Here is a 10,923-nt window from a genome sequence, read left to right as displayed (position 1 = left end):
GCCTCAGCGACTTATGCCAGGAGCGCTGTGCCAAGTAACACGTCCGTGCCCTAACTTACTAACTGGCAACCAGAACTAAAAGGGGGTAAACTCTAGTCGATTTTATTACTGAGGTGTAACCTATGTACAAGTTGAGTATATATAGTTACAACGAGGGCTGGCCCGTAAATGGCAGGGCCGAGCGGAGCGGAGCTAATGGAGTTAAACATTAGCCGATTGAATATTACCGACAAGTCAGGTTACGGGGTTAGCGGAATGGTAGGGGATAACCCAGAAACAGAAAGGAGGGATAGGCCCGAAGGTCGGCTTGCTGTTAGACACTGGTCCGGGGTCGGCACCGAAGGTCGCCATTAGTGGGCCGCTATAGGCTGTGATGGCCGTGATGCTGTGAACAAGGCCCAAGGGTAGGGCATTTGGCCTCAGCAACTCTAAAGGGAGTGCTGTGCCCCCTAGCTGTCTCTTGGCCCTCATTTCAGACTCACTGGGGTTGCCTTGTTGGGGTCAGGACTTAGGGGTCGTGGTCACATTGATATTAGAGCTAAGGTACAATAAAGTAACATACAGGATATATATAGGGAGAAAGAATGAATGGAAGCGGACCCGGGCCGAAGGCCGAAGGGTCCGGAAGCAAAGGGAACAAAGAGCGGGGTTGGCCGCATAGCGGCTGGCAATGACCGAGGGTCAAAACAAACAATAACAGATAAATAAAGGAAGGAGCGTAGGGCCGTGATAGCAGTGATGGTATCGTAGCGGCGCTGGACTCGGAGTTGGGCCGGAGTCGGGCGTGGGAATGGTAGCGGCCCTGTAGGGGCCAAGTGGGCAGGGTAGAGGAGTTGCGCTGGGCATGGTGCCGGAGGCAGACTTGGGGCAGGGAGGTTGGTGTGGCTGTGGGGGAGTCGGCCAGGTGCAGGGGAGCCTAGGGGCAAGCAGGGGAGTGAGCAGGGAGTCCTCAGGGAGGATAGGGCTGAGGTCGGGGCTTGCGTAGCGGGAATGGGCTTGGGCAGCATCGGGACAGGCGGCTAACAGGCCAGAATGCATGGCCGTGACACTTGCAGGGCAAGCGAGTGAATTGCCCAGCAGAGGCAGGAGTGCGCTAGCGGATGTCGGAGCCATCTGGAAACCTTTGGGGCTCCGTACTTAGGGAGGCGTAGGTAATATATTGAAAAGAGGGGGTGGTGACCATTGAAGAGAAGCGGAGGTGGTTGCGGAATACGGGAGCTCTGAGGTTAGTGAGGAAGGAGTGGAGGTAGTCTGGAGAGTTTGGAGGTAGTGGAAGTTGATGGCCAAGTATGGATATGACACAAGCCAACGTACCAGGTACAGTAACTTGCAGCTGCGCCATCGGTCAGTCTTGGAATCTAGGATCTCGTGATCTCGTACTTGAGTTTGCTGTCAATCTCAACTGGTGGCAGTGGAGGCTGTTCCCAGTTAGTGTCAGGGTTCAGCACCCTGCCTTAGGGTGCCCCGGACTCCCCACCTACTTTACCCCCTTTTATTCTTTGACTGTTGCCTTGTTGTTGCCTTTGTGTGTTGTGTACACGCGCGCGCATGGGATAGCATGGGAACTTTCTGAGTGAGCAGCTCGCCCAGAATGTTCCCACGGGTCACAGCCACAGTTCCCACTGGGTCACAGCCACAGTTCTGGGCAAGCAACTCGCCCAGAACGTTCCCACGCTTACTGGGCACTGCCACCTGGATGTTCCCTCCGGGTCACACTACACAACTCTAGGAGCTGTATAGTTGTGGGCATGTGACCCATTCCTTTATATAGCAACCATGCGGGGAGATGAGACCTTTACCCTTCTTCTCATCATCTCATGCCCCGCATAGTGTGAGGACAGGTTAGATGGGGGATGAGGTCAGGGAGCCTCCGAGTCCGAGGCCGGGCCCTGACAGTTAGGGATGGTATTGGGTGTCACAGGCTCGAGTTGGGAGACATGAAAGACTGGGTGCACAGCCTTCATGGTGTTGGGGAGGCGGAGAGTGCGTGAATGAGAGCCTGGCTGTGCAATGATCTCAAACAGCCCAAGGTTCTTCTTGGCAAGCTTCGCCGACAGCCTTGTAGTGCGGAAATACTTGGCCTTGATGAACGCTGAGCTGCCAATGTTGAACAGCAGTGCAGGGAGCCATTGAGCATCTGCAGGGCCTTGGTAGCGCTGCTGGGCATGGGTCATCTCTTCACGGAGGAACTGGTGGGGGAGTCAAGATCAACTGAGTACTCTTGTGCTCACACTGAGGTCAGATCTCGCTCGGGTGGACGGCAAGGTTGGGGTGATACCCCTTGTTGGCAAAGAATGGTGAAACCCCCGTGGTAGCATTCAGGGCATTATTGTAGGCAAACTCGGCAAGGGGCAGGAGTTCCGACCAGTTGTCCTGCTGGTAGTTACAATAAACGCGTAGATACTGCTCCAGGGTTTGGTTCATCCGCTCAGTTTGACCATCACCTTCAGGGTGGTATCCCGAGGTGAAGTGTAGCTGGATGTTGAGGGCCTTGCCAAGGGAGCGGAAGAAGTGGGAGATAAACTCGGATCCCCTATCCGAGGTGATGTGGGAGGGAACACCATGCTTGGAGAAGACGTGGAGTAAGAACAGTTTTGCCAAATCCAGCGCCATGACAGTGTCCATTGACGGTACAAAGATGCACTGCTTGGACAACTGGTCAATGATGACCAATATGGCAGTGTACCCAGAAGAGGTGGAGAGGTGTTCTATGAAGTCCATGGAGATGGAGTGCCATGGGCGTTTGGGGATTGGGAGCTGTTTGAGCAGGCCGTATGGCTTGTGGCAGGGAGTTTTGGTGTGGGTGCAAGCGGTGCAAGAAGACACATAGTCTTTAACGAAAGTGTGCACACCTGGCCAGGTATACTCCTGGCAGACAAGATCCAAGGTACAGTTCTGTCCAAAGTCCCCAGAGAGTGGGTGGTCATGCTTGTATCTCAGCATGCGAAGCCTGAGGTCGTTGGCATCTGGGACATAGATCCGGTTGTCCAGCCTTACGAGGCCATCTGCATCCCTAGACCAATGGGAGTCCTCTGGTATTGTGGCGGTGAGATAGTCCGCAACGGTGGGGTCATGGGGGAGGGCGGTGATGATGTCCTTATGGATGGCGTCGATGTCAACAAGGGAACTCGCATGGAGAACGGGTTTGGCAAGGTATGTAGCTCTTAGGGAGGATGCAAGCTGCTCCTGCATGAACATCGGTCTGAAGTTTTGAGGGTTAACACGAGCATAGTCCCTATCCCCCTCTTTGGGGTAGATGTCCCAGCATCTAGTCAACACATCCGGTTTTGCACCCAATTTTCCTGGGCGGAAATGGACCACCATGTTGAATTGGGATAAAAACTCTGACCACCATGCCTGGCAGTGGGTCAAGAGCTTCGTGGTGCAAAAATATTCTAGGTTTTTGTGGTCAGTGACCATGTTGATGGGTGTTCCTGAGCGCTCTAGGTAGTGCTGCCACCCTCAAAAGGTGTCAGGGCACACCTGCCTGACCCCGCGCCGCACCCCACGCTGTACCGCACTACCCCATTATCACTCCCCGTCTCCCCTCCCCCATTTTCCCCCTTCTCTCTATCTCTATTTCTATTTCTATTCTACGGTCGATTTCCCTTTCTCCATGTACTACTACATACCTGACCCGCCCCCCTGATCGCCGCATGCGCCGTGCACACTCCCGCCTACTGAGTGGCCACCTCCGGGATCTCCTGCGGAGACACCCAGGGAGGTGCGGCTGTGTGCGGAGATGACGTGGCTTCCTCCACGTGACCCTGACCGCATGTATATAATAGTGCCTGGGGTGGGAACAGAAGAAGCAGCCTTCTTCTCAACTTCCCACTTCAGACTAAGTGGTCGGGGACGCTCACCCCACGACGGATTGCCGCTACGCACAGCCGCTACTCGTCCTACCAAGTCCCGTGCGCAGGGACCTCGCCGCTTTCGGAGCTGTCCCTGACAAAAGGCTTCATAAATGGCTAGAAGCTCTTTGTTGTGGGTGTCATAATTGAGTTCCGGCACCGTTGCAAGCAGGAATCTGCTACAGTCTCCAGAAAATGGAAGGTAGCACTCCAACTCACTCCCCAAAAGCTAGGGAAGAAAGAGAAAGGGGGCTGAAAGGGGTGTTGCGGTATGAACAGGTCCGTATAATCAACAGGAGGGGGGGGGGAATTTTGGGGAAATATATATATAACTCTGATAACTCTTGCTTATCTTCTTTCCGTGGTGGATTTTCCTAAAGGTCATGATAGCCCTTTACCAATCGTGTGGCCACTCACAGCACCCAAGTACACGGACTTCAAAAGTAGCGGGAGGGGGAAAATCTCTGGTCCGTTTCAATCGCTATGTACATATACCCATACAGCAAACATACAATCTGTGAAAAGAGTCCGAAATATATGGGTTTGGCTGAGCTAAGCCTCCACCAACAACAGCGGTAAGGTTCGGCTGCCGTTGGCTTAGAATAAAATTCCAAACAACAAAGGAAATTGAAAAGAAAAACACAAACTTCCTCATACCACTCCAAACACTGCATAAAACCTCCGTCCCTTTATCCCACTCGACTCTCCTCATCCATAGCTTTCTATCGATACCGATTTTGTGAAGTCTGGTGGAGATTTGACTGAGAACGGGAATTCTCAGAAACGGAATATATATCTTGATTATCTGTGCACAGGGAAACTTGGGCCAAATAATATGCCACAATTCCAAGACTCCTCCAATGTCTTCTTTAGCATTTGTATCATTTAACTAGCCCATATTCTCCTGGAATTTCACTGAGACTAGCTCACACGTGAGCTTCCACATAGTTCATATTGTCCCGTGACTCCCATCATGCCTGATAATCAGAATATCTCCACAACCACTGAACCGATTAGGGTGAAATTCAACACTGAGTATTTGGGCATTTTTCTCGATTTAATGGCCCCAAGATCGTCCCCTTCCGTCAGCCTTTGACCTTGTTCTCATGGTCGCGGTCAAGTGCACTGTTAGACACTGGTTGTCATATCCCGGAATCCCGACCCCGCGCACTCCCACCACATCACACCTTCCTAACAACTTCACCATCCCCTACACCTTGCCTCCCCACTCTCCAAGTCACCTTCCCTCCTGACTGTCTCAGCTCCGGTCTGGTTGCGGCACACCGAACCTTGGCCACTCCCATCCCGGAACCTCGGTCCCGAGTCGGAACATTCGGAGATCCCGGATTTGCTCCGATATCCTGACGGACCTCCGACATCCCGTGACATGCCCTTAAACCCTTCCTCCACCCATTTCATTTATTTGAGTCACCCAACATCCTTCGGATACGCAACTCCGCTTTCGGAGCTACCCGCATCCTTCGGTGATCTCCCTCACGTTATCACTTATTAGTCATCTCCCATTCTTAGCACGACTACCTTCTTACTACCATTCAGTCCGCTAACCCCCTTTATCCATTTGTCTTCCCCATTCATTTTCCGGCCTCCAACTCCGCCCTCCTTGGCCCGACACCTCGGTTCCCCGTTTTAGATATCGTTCGGAACCTTTCGGTACCTTTCGGTGTTTTCCCCATTTTGTCATTTCGGGCTTTGACTAAAGTCCTCCCCATCCTCCTTTAATAAATACACATAGATTAGAACCTGTAGTTCCTCAGTTCTAATCTCGACTAAAATGCCACCCAAAGTCCCTCTGAGTGAATCCTGTCCCTGTTCTACAAGACACCTCAGACATAAGAAATACAAGGACTAACTGAGACGTAACGGAGGCACAGCGCTCCCTCCGAGTCGCTGAGGCCGCGTCCTTCTTAGAGCCTCTTGTACCATCCAGCAGAACCGGGCTCCCTGAGAAGCTTCGGTTCACTACCGGAGCCCTCGGACCCCCCTCTAGTTGAGCCCCGCCTGCATTCGGACTCACGCATTTACCCCCTCTTCCATAACCGACGGGTTTTTGACACTGGTCCGGGGTCGGCACCGAAGGTCGCCGATGCGGGCCGCTATTGGCCGCGATGGCCATGATGCCTTGAACAAGGCCCGAGGGTAGGGCATTCGGCCTCAGCGACTCTAAAAGGAGCGCTGTGCCCCCTAGCTGTCTCTTGGCCCTCACTTCAGACTCACTGGGGTTGCCTTGTTGGGGTCAGGACTTAGGGGTTGTGGTCACATCGATATTAGAGCTAAGGTACAATAAAGTATCATACAGGATATATATAGGTGGAAAGAATGAATGGAAGCGGACCCGGGCCGAAGGCCGAAGGGTCCGGAAGCAAACAAGAATAAGGAGCGGGGTTGGCTGCATAGCGGCCGGCAATGACCGAGGGTCAAAACAAACAATAACAGATAAATAAAGGAAGGAGTGTAGGGCCGCGATAGCGGTGATGGTATCGTAGCGGTGCTGGACTCGGAGTTGGGCCGGAGTCAGGCACGGGAATGGTAGTGGCCCTGTAGGGGCCAAGTGGGTGGGGTAGAGGAGTCGCGCTGGGCACAGTGCCGGAGGCGGACTCAGGGTGGGAAGGTTGGTGTGGCTGTGGGGAAGTCAGCCAGGTGCAGGGGAGCCTAGGGGCAAGTGGGGGAGTGAGCAGGGAGTCCTCATGGGGGATAGGGCTGAGGTTGGGGCTCGCGCTCACGCTCACATAGCGGGAACGGGCTTGGGCGGCATCGGGACGGGCCAGGAATGGGCCGGAATGCACAGCCATGACATGCACGGACTTTGCTCATGAGGACATCTCAGGTTGAATTTCACCACCAAATCTCAACCAATTCCTTCGTGGAAAGGCTCATTCGGTTCGTACGAAAACCCTCTTTCTTCTTTCCTATTGCTCCCCTCTATCATTCTTTCTTCCTAATAATGTACAAGCGCGGGAGCCCAATTTGATGTATTTGCTGTGTAAGGTTCCATGAATTTGAGCACACCCATTATGCACTCCTACACCATCAGCATCCTTGACCGAAAAGCAACAGGGCAGATCTCATCATCCAGGCAGCGGATGGAGATGATGCCCAATATTGCATAGCTGGAGGCGTCTGTCTCGATGATGATTGGCATGTCAGGAACTGTAAGGAGTGGTAACCCCACCCCTTAATTCCTATCTTCATTCTATATGTTCTCATAATAAACATGTATAAACAATGTATATACAATAGCGTGGGAATTTGGGAAAAGGAAAAAAAAACTCCTTTTCCTCCCCATCGTTGATAATTAAAGCTCCATACAGCTCAACTTTATTGACGACCTGAGGATTGAGGAGAACTGGGGTTGGAACCTACACCAACCCCTTACAGGAACCTAGTGGGTCAGGATGGGGGCAGAGGTGAAGGCCTGCTTTAGGTGTTGGAACGCTGTGTGGCAGCCATCAGAGAACACCCAGGGGACTCCCTTGCGGGTGAGTCAGGTCAGCGGTACCACAATATCAGAATATTTGTGGATAAAACGCTGATAGAAATTTGCGAATCCTAGGAAGGTGTCAGAGACCAGGGTCGAGACGAAGGAGTGTCTCCGTAACAGAGGGCTTCGGCCTCAGCGACTTCTGCCAAGAGCGCTGTGCCTAGTGACACGTCCGTGCCCTAACTTACTGACTGGCAATTAGAACCTAGGGGGGGTAACTCTAGTTGATTTTTCTACTGGGGCGTAACCTATGTACAAGTGGGATATATATATGGTTACAGCGGGGACGGGTCCGCAATTGGCGAACCGAACGGAGCGGAGCTAACGGGGTTTAACCATTAGCCGACTGAATATTACCGACGAGTCGGTTCGCAGGGTTAGCGGAAAGGCAGGCGATAACCCAGAAACGGAAAGGAGGGATAAGCCCGAAGGTGGACTCTGCAGGGCAGGCGAGTGTATTGCCCAGCGGAGGCGGGGGTGCGCTAGCGGACGTCGGAGCTGTCCGGAAGTCTTCGGGGCTCCGTACTTAGGGAGGCGTAGGTAATAAATTGAAATGAGGGGGTGGTGACCATCGAGGGGTACCGAGAGGATTGCGGAATAATGGGGGCTCCGAGGTTAGTGAGGGAGGAGCGGAGTTGGATCGGAGGGATCGGAGGACCGGAAGTCGATGGCCGGGAATGGATATGACAGAAGGACTGGACGTCCTTTACCTTACAGGGTTCAGGCCAGTCTTGGATGACCTTAACCTTTTCTGCAGACATGGTTAGCCCGTTAGGGGAAAGGACATACCTGAGGTATTCCATGGTGTCTGTGTGGAATTCGCACTTCTTCAGGTTTGCGAAGAGGCCATGTTGTTGTAACTGGCAGAGGACTTCTCGGACGCGCTCCTTGTGGGAGGCCTTGTCTTCTGAGTATACGAGAATGTCATCTAGGTAGACGATGACACAGACATCAAGGAGGTCAGCGAAGATGGAATTGACAAACTGCTGAAATGCTGTGGGAGCGTTGGTGAGACCGAATGGCATGACTAGCCATTCATAGGAGCTGTAGTGGGTGTGGATGGAGGTCTTCCATTCATCACCTGCAGCGATATGCACAAGATGGTATGCATGCCGCAAATCGAGCTTTGTATAGATTTTTGCTTGGCTCGGGGCATCCAGTAGGTCTGCTATGCATGGCAGTGGGTATCTATCCTTCTTGGTTATCCGGTTGAGCCCTCTAAAGTCCATGCAAAGGTGGAGTGAACCGTCCTTTTTGTGAACAAAGAGCACCAGCGCGGCATGTGCCACGAAGACAGCCTAATGAAGCCGGTAGCTAGGTGCTTGTTGAGAAACACTCAAAGGGCCTCAAGCTCGGTCAGGGATAGGGAATACAGGGTTCCCAACGGGGGGTGCATACCTTCCTCTAGCTCAATTCACAATGTGGTGCCAGAGTGTTAGCCTTACTTTTGCTAAACACATTGGCATATTCGTGATAGGCCTTTTGTATGGCGTCGAGGTTGGCAGGCTCAGAGGTCACGGTTGTGCATAGCTCGCTTGCTCGAGACGGGATGCTCAGGCTAAAAGTTACAGAGCCGTCGAGTTTTGTGGCCTGGGCAAATGCCACTGGGCTAACAAACTTGATGGAGGGGGCCTGGCAGTTGGGGTTACATGGCGTGTTGGTGGTGGGGACCAGTGTGTCTGCTGGTGGGACTACATGCAGCAGGGTTTCAGGAGAGCTCTGGGAGGTCGGCCTGGGTTGTTCAGATGTCCGGAAGGTTATTGTTATAGGAATGGACCTAGAATCTTATGGTCCATGACTGAACATTCAAACCTTTCACCTTTATTTCATTGTCAAACCCCATGCCAAGCTTTCCCACTGGGTTTTGGTGCTGGCTGGGGATTTGTTGATTTCCAAGGGACTTCCCTTGGCCATTACAACCTTTGTATTAGATAGATACAAGTCATATGACATGTATGGAAAATGCCGAGATGTTTTCTCATTATCGAATACATAACCCACAAACCTTGTACCGCAATTGTAACATCCTCACCATTGTGCCACCACTGTAAACTCAACCTGTAACCTTGGAACCATGTCCACCTCCCTGTTCATCCTCTCCATGACAAAACCGCAGCGAGGAGGGCATTCCCACGCCCAACCTCCTGCTGCCCGCTCCCACCAGTCCACCGGGTGGTTGAGCGGTCACTCCCATCCAACCAGAAGTTCCCTATCAGGAACTGTAGCCTATCCCACCTCCTTAGGAGAGGGATATAGTCCAGGCAGCTCCAGAATGTCTGGCCATGCACCCGTGGGTCCCACTTCCCATGGTCACTCACTACCGTGCACTGGTCCACCAGCCCGCTTTCCCCAACAACTCCCGCTACCGGTACGCTCCCATGAGTGCCAAGTCACCGATAGCCACCAACTGGGTGACTCCCTTTGGGAGTCCCAGTATCCCATGCTACCGGTACGCTCCATTGAGTGCCAAGTCACCGCTAGCCAACTGCTCCCAGCACACCCGCTACCGGCACGCTCCCAGGAGCGCCAAGTCCCCATTAGCAGACAGCCAGGTGGCTCCCTCAAGGAGCCCATGTCATACTCGCTACCGGTACGCTCCCAGGAGCGCCAAGTTACCGTTGGCCAACCCACAGGTTACACTGCCAGACACTCATCCCATTCCGCTCTCCCTCCGATGGCTATGCAGCCACCTCCATTAGTGAGTCGAACGGCTCAGGTTGGGTTCCCCGGAACCCATTCCTGTAACAGTTATACTGCTCTTTTCCCAATCAATCAATGGATTGTAGTGGGCAAGCCAGTTGTGTCCCAGGACAATAGCACAAGAGCCATCCAATGGGGTAACATTGCCGGTAGCAACATGGATGGGGAGGTTGATGGTGCATGTTATCATGTGATTTGTCCTGCCATTGTAGGAGAAATAATGGTCACCCTATGAAAACTCATTATGGAAATATGTCAGATAAATCACAAAAAACCCCATACAACAAGTAGATATCAGAAAATAGAAGAACCTGAATTTTAACAAATTTTAACAAATTATTACGACTACATACAATAAATTGGAAGAAAGAAAATTAATAAAAATACTTCAAGCTTAGCATCAACAAGACGGAATTCTTGGGGGAATTTATAGCGAATATTGAACAAGGAACTAGGACAATCGAGCAAGATTTGACTATAAAACCAACCAGAGAACCTCCACGGAAACTACTTTCCCACGCCCACACACATAGCCGAGGTTGGAAGTACCACGGAGCAAGGATTCCTTAGGAACCAATGCAAAATTCAAAGTCGTGTTTATAATAGGAAATGTAGATCTCCCAAACGGACCCAATGAAAGTAATTTCAGGGAAAACTACCCATAGACGATGGAGATATGATTGAAGCTCTTGGAAAACGAGGACAACGTTCAAAAGGAAAGCACAAAGAACAAGCAGTAACGACCGAGACGAGCTTGATGGGCCATTAGAAAGGAAGGGATATATTCTTAATCCACCCAGATTTTCATAATAAAAGGTTCACGCATCAATGAGATATTCATTAATGGGATGAGCAACATCAAAGTCACGG

This window comes from Cantharellus anzutake (genome assembly GCF_015039405.1).
Source record: "Cantharellus anzutake strain C23 chromosome Unknown EI90scaffold_21, whole genome shotgun sequence".
Lineage (NCBI taxonomy): Eukaryota > Fungi > Basidiomycota > Agaricomycetes > Cantharellales > Hydnaceae > Cantharellus > Cantharellus anzutake.
The sequence above is the reverse complement of the archived record's forward strand: the minus strand, read 5'-3'. Positions refer to the sequence as shown.